The 6,446-nt window shown below is 37.4% G+C and overlaps 1 long non-coding RNA gene across 1 annotated transcript; it reads left to right on the forward strand.

Moving 5' to 3' along the window:
• Positions 1–434: 434 nt before the first annotated feature.
• On the forward strand, positions 435–6,025 carry LOC141567805 (uncharacterized). The gene is made up of 4 exons (XR_012490650.1): positions 435–585; positions 3,530–3,584; positions 4,083–4,137; positions 4,443–6,025. It is a non-coding gene; the product is annotated as an uncharacterized LOC141567805 (long non-coding RNA).
• The last annotated feature ends 421 nt before the right edge of the window (positions 6,026–6,446 follow it).

The following is a 6,446-nucleotide window of genomic DNA, read 5'->3' on the forward strand; positions in this document are numbered from 1 at the left end:
TGGAAACAACCAAAGTGTCCTTTGATAGATGATTGGATAAGGAAGGTGTGGTGTATACATACAATGGAATACTACTCTGCCATAAGAAAAGATGAAATAATACCATTTGCAACATGAATGGATCTTGAGATTATCATGCTAAGTGAAATAAGTCAAACAGAAAAAGTCTAGAACCATATGATTTCACTGATATGTGGGATATAAAACTGAAAACAATAAAGGAACAAGACAAAGAAACAAAATCTCATAAACATAGACAATAGTTTAGTGGTTACCAGAGGGTAAGGGGGGAGGGGATGGTAGATGAGGGTAAAGAGGAACAAACATATGGTGATGGAAGGAGAACTGGCTCTGGGTGGTGAACACACAGTGTGATATATAGATGATTTATTATAGATTTGTCCACTTGAAACCTATGTAACTTTTCTAGCAATTGTCACCCCAATAAACTTTAATTAAAAGAAGAAGAAGGAGGAGGAGGAGGAGGAGGAGGAGGAGCAGCAGCAGCAGCAGCAGCAGCAGCTGGGAGGAAACAACCATGGACTGAAGATACCTGACAAAGGAGTTTCTAGGCTGGGGGTCAGGGTGAGTATATCTAGTGACCTTGTCTCCTTCTGATGAGCTAGATCACTGCCAAGCTATTTAACAGAAGCATGAGATAGCCACCAGGGTTATCAGCTGACAAAATGTGTATTTTATCACCTGTGGCACTCCAAGATGCTGAAAGTTCAGTAAGAAGCACAATTCAAGTGCACAAAACTGTCTCAGCCACTCTACTTTTGGAGTCACAAAGTCAAGGCTATAGTTCAGCCTAGGCAACACAAGCCACAAACTTGGTAGGCTGGAAAGGTAGAGAAGCTCTTTTCCCAGTACAAACCAGGAGTTAAAACACTGAGGGTGTCCTCCTCGTGCATACAGTTACACTCTCAAGTGGTTTAAATTGAAGGACACTGTTCCAGTTACATATTGCTGCATAACAAATCATCCCAAACTTTACTGGCTTAAAATAGCAACAATCATTTTATAATCTCTGGGTCATTATTTGGGAGGTCCTTAGCTGGCTGCTTTTGGCTCTCTCATGCAGTTACAATCAGTTAATGGCTGGTTCTGGAATACGGTAGCTGGTGGCTAGCTTGGCATTTCTGTCCTCAGAAGTCTCAGGCTTTTCTATGTGGCCTTTCCACCTGGGCTAGTTTGGGTTTCCTTATAGCACAACGGTCTCAGAGCCTTTTGATTGCTTAAATGGCAGCTTAGAGATCCAGTGCAATTACTGCAGTGATCAATGCAGAAGCTACATCACCTTTTATGATCTAACCTTGGAGTCTCATGATGTCATAGTGACCACCGTTATTAGCTCAAGAAGAGAACTCTTCTGAGTGTCACATTGTAAGACCATGTAGGAGGGGAGATACTGTTGCAGCCATCTTTGGAACATACAGTCTGCCAAAGGCACCAATAACTTGCTGGTCTCACCTAATCTGGCCATGGTATCCAATTAGCACCAGTAATTTTCCATCAGTTACTATTTTTACATAAGTAAGTCCTCATGGAAAAGGGGTAGAGAATATTGGCCCAAAATGGCAGCAAGATGCTAGGAAGAAAGGAAAAAATTTTAACTTCTTGAAGCAACATAGTAAGATTTTTATTTTAGAACTATCACTCTACCTGTGTTGTGGAAAGTGAACTGGAGAAAACAAATCTAAGGAAAAGAGACTGTCATCTTTGCCTCTGATCTCTCTGTGTGCATTAGGCTTCTTGTTTTTAAAATGAGAAAAATAGTAGCATTTACGTCCAGGGATAATTTTGAGAATTAAATATAGGTAAGTTAATATAAGTGAGGTGCTTGTTATAATGCTTGGTACATAGCAAGTGTTTTTACACGCACACACACAAACACGTCTACTTGTTATTATCATATTCCTAATATACATCTGAGAGATGATGGTGGCTTAAACTCAGGAAATTGATGGAATTTAAATAATTATTTTGTAGAAGGTGAGAAAAGAGAGAATCAAGTATGACTACTATGTTTTGACTTTGAGCAAATAGTTGAATGATACTGGATAAGAAACACGGAGGGAGACAGCTTTCCCAGCCTCAGAGGCAAGCCTAAACATTCCCCAGGGCTTGCTTTCAAAATTCTGTCCTTGGTTGTTGAAGCTTTGAGAAGGTGACAAGTTTTTCAATTGCTCTAAGCTTCATTTCTTCATCTGCGAAAAGGAGATAACAATAAAATATAAATTTGCACTTAATGTTAATTTAACTCTATGACCTCAGCAAAAGAGGGAAAATAAGAGTAAGCATAAGAGGAAGAAGAACTTAAATTGTGTTCCCATAATTTAAACTATTCCACTAAGTGAGCATAGCTCTAAAATGAACTTGATAAGGAAGAAAAGAATCTGCTATTGCGTCAGTTGATTGGGTTCCCACAGTCTCCAATACTGTTTGCTTTTAAAGGTTAAATGTACGTCTGCTTTTCTCACATGATATGGCCCTAAATGAAACCCAGTACAATTAGGACCAGTCATCATTGATGAGTTGATCAAAATGCTATTAAAGAAAAAAATATTTTAAAATGAAATATATATATATACACACACATATATATTTCATTATATGTTTCATTATATATTTCATTTATATACAGATATATATACTTTAATCACTTGTTTTTACTTGAAACATATAAATATAAATTTATTATCATATGTTTGAATATAGAGCCAAGACTTTAAAAAATGTTAATTTCTTTATTTTTTCTTAATATGGATCCGCTGACTGGAGTTCCACATTATATTCCTAGACTAAATGTTAATATTTTTCAGTTTACAATAACAATACAACTTTGAGAGTAAAAACTAACAAGATTGTGACCAAAGAAATGAAAGAGGTGGTGTCATAGCTCAGATATATGTGAGTTTAAAAGATATTGTCCTTATCCAGTTACAGTCTGTGATCTGTGGGATGACAGCTCTCATTTCCTAAAGTGTGTTTTGTGCCTGCGCACCCTTCATGTTAGTTTCTGTCCTGACTGGCAGAGCCTGTCTTTCAGTTCAAACACTCTAGATTAGATTAACTGCTGCATTGGTATCGTTTTATCATATGTGCTTCCTATTTTGTCCCCTCTGGATTTTAATTGTAACTCAACTTCCAAATGAGCCACTAAATTGCTTCCCAAAGAAAGCACAAGATTATATAACTTCATTTCAAATTATCAGCTAAACAGACTACTCAGGAAACATCACTGAGGACACCAACAAAGGGTCCGAGTAACTCCCCACTACCAGCCAAAGGGAAAGCCAGACACTAGAAGACAAATGCAGGCACTGGAGTCAAAGACTCTGGACTGAAACATTCTGAGTCGACAAGAGTTACCATTGGACCTCAGGCAGGAAATGAAGCCATTTAGCCCAGCTCCAAGGGGCCATTCACCCCAGCTTTTGAGTTGTATGTTTTCATGTCTTTCCCTTTCCCCTAACCATTCTCCATTCTACCCATTCTTTTTTTTTCTGTTTTGTTTTTTTGTCAGCATTTGATTTTATTAAAAATTCAGAACAAGAAGCATCTTTCATGATATGGACAGGGTAAGTGATTATATAAAGACCATCAGTTATTCAATATTTACCTATAGTGTCCTAAGCTTCATTAGAAAGCTGAATTCCATAAGATTAATTATGTTTTAAGAATTATTTGGGTTTAAAAAATACTAGGTGAAATTAATCAACATTGTTAGAGATAAGAAAAATTTTGTCTTTTTTTAGACTACAAGAAAGATGTTGATGTTAATGAAAATGAATCCATAAATAGCACACTTGTATCAGTATCTTGAAGTATTTATTAATGTGATAAATGTCTTGGTTAAATAATTGAAGACAGATGGCAACAGTGGGAGTTAGCCTGTGATAGCAATTTTGTATCATCTTCTGGTGGTATAATTGATTAATTCTATCCATCACTGTAGAGTGAAGAGGCTATATTTCCTGCGATAATGACCATGGCACTATTTTAATTAATTTATACATTTTAACTTTGTATTATCTTTATAATAGATATTATTATTAATTATTATTCCCATTTTACAGATGAGGAAATGAAGGCACTGAGCACCTAAGTAACCTGCCCAAGTGCACATAGCTAGTAAGTGGCAAACTGGGATTTGAATCCAGGCATTTGGGCTCTGGAATCTGTAATTTTAATTACTAAAATTTTTCACCTTTCATAAATCTTTAGTCAGGCAGTGAAATTGGCTGATATTTCTGGTTTACCTTTTGTAATTTCACTTTTTTTTTGTAGGATTCTTTGTAGGAGAAAGGTAAATGAAGAGTAGTTTATCAACTCTTAATTATCTGTTGTTGTTTTTCGGTGGAGCAAGGATTCACACATAAATCTAGTGCCTTTTTATAGAAACTGATTTTGTTCTCTATGATTCTTCTCCTTTTCAGGGATAGCCCACCTCATGTTCCAGTGCATGAACTCTCAACAGATAGTCATAAGTGTGATTGCTAATATGACAACCACCATCCAGAGTCTCTTTCCAAATCTCCAGGTTTTCCCTGCGCTGGGTAATCATGACTATTGGCCACAGGTAAATTTGACCTCAACTTCCAGAAGTGCTTAAAGGATTTTACCCATCAGTAGTGTCAAAATTATGACAATAACTAGCTGATGGTAGGGTGTGGGAGTAGGGCTTATCGAGGCAGTGTGCTCTTAATGCCAACCATCAAGGATGGCAACATGAGTGTTTTTTTTTGGGGGGGGGTGATTTTAAAGTGACTCTTAGTAATTGATAAAATGTTATATCCATAGTGAGTTTTCAGAAGCACATTACTTAGTTTGTGAGCTATTAATTTTTGTTTTCTTTTATAATCTTCCTTAATTTCTTGTTTTTGAATAATTTTGTCATTCATTTGTATTTCCATGATAAGGTTAGCAAGGAAGGTTAACGCTGACAAATGCTTACATTTTTCAGAATTTCAGTGAGACATAGAAAGCTCTCCACACTCTAACCTAATCTAAGCTAGTCTGTGATTAAAAACTTTAAAAACATAGCAAGCTATTGTAAGAACCAAAGAGGGAGGTCCATGTTCAAGTCCAGCTTATCTATTTAAGGTATGATTCAAGGCAGACACTGTTCAGAATACGTAATGCTTATTTACCTGGTCTTCAATTTATCAGAGTAGTCATTTGTTAAGTAACCTGTGCATAACAGCTGGATACCAACCCTGGTTATATGGTCTTGTTATAGTAGTCATTCTACCCATTCTTAATCCCTCCCTTTGTCTCTCATTCTTACAGAGTTAACTCTCTGTTTTCCATTCTGGGGCTAAATACAAATAGGGATGTTGTAGGTTACCCGATGTCTTGAGTACAAGTTGTCCTCAGAGCGTAGTTGCTGTCCTGGTTAACATGTTGCTTGACTACAGCTCATCATTAACCCTCAACTCGGTGTCTGGTTCTTTGCCAAGCTCAGTGCATTTCCTCGTTTCCTCCTCTGCATTCCCACAACTACCTCATTAGGCCAAGTCCCATCATCTTAAGCAATAGCCTCTTCAGTGGGTTCCCAGCAACCCACTCCTTTTCCACATTGTCATTCAAGTTCAGTTTCTATTTCATGATGTCAAGTTCGTTTCTCAAAAACTTCAGTGGTTCTTTGGGTAGATACCCAGGAGAGGGATTACTGGGTCATATGGCAATTCTATTCGTAATTTTTTGAGGAACCTCCACACTGCCTTCCATAACGGCTGCACCAGTCTTGGGGATCAAATATATGGTGATGGAAGGAGAACTGACTCTGGGTGGTGAACACACAATGGGATTTATAGATGATGTAATACAGAATTGTACACCTGAAATCTATGTAATTTTACTAACAATTGTCACCCCAATAAATTTAATAAAATAAAATTTAAAAAACAAAACAAAACAAAAAAAACTTCAGTGGTTCTATTACTCAGGATGGAGTCTCAGTTTTCCAACAAGACATAACAAGCCCTGAAAAGTCTGCCTCAGAATACATGTCCAGCCTCATCTTAGGCCACTCTTCCTCCCCAACACTCCTCACTTGAACTCCAGTTTAAATGGGCATACCCATTTAAATTGGTCCTTTATCCAAATTGTTCATGCTGTTGCTTTCTTTCTGAAATGTGCTTCTCCCCAACTCCATGATGAATTCATCCATCACGATCCAGGTTAAATGGCATCTTCCTGGATTCATTCACTCATGCATTCATTCACTAAAGCCCAGCTTTTTGCCAGGCACTGCCCAAGGTTTGGTAATGCATTGTCAGTGGAACTGGCATGCAAAGTTCATAACAAAGTGAGAGAAACAGACCTCAAACAACATTCACACAGACAGTGTAAGATTGAAACTGTGACAAATCTGAAAAAGAAAAGAAGTGCTGTTAGCAGAGCAAACTCCACTTGCAAAGGCCCTGGGTGGGAATTGG

The sequence above is a fragment of the Rhinolophus sinicus genome, linkage group LG12, assembly GCF_036562045.2.
Source record: "Rhinolophus sinicus isolate RSC01 linkage group LG12, ASM3656204v1, whole genome shotgun sequence".
Lineage (NCBI taxonomy): Eukaryota > Metazoa > Chordata > Mammalia > Chiroptera > Rhinolophidae > Rhinolophus > Rhinolophus sinicus.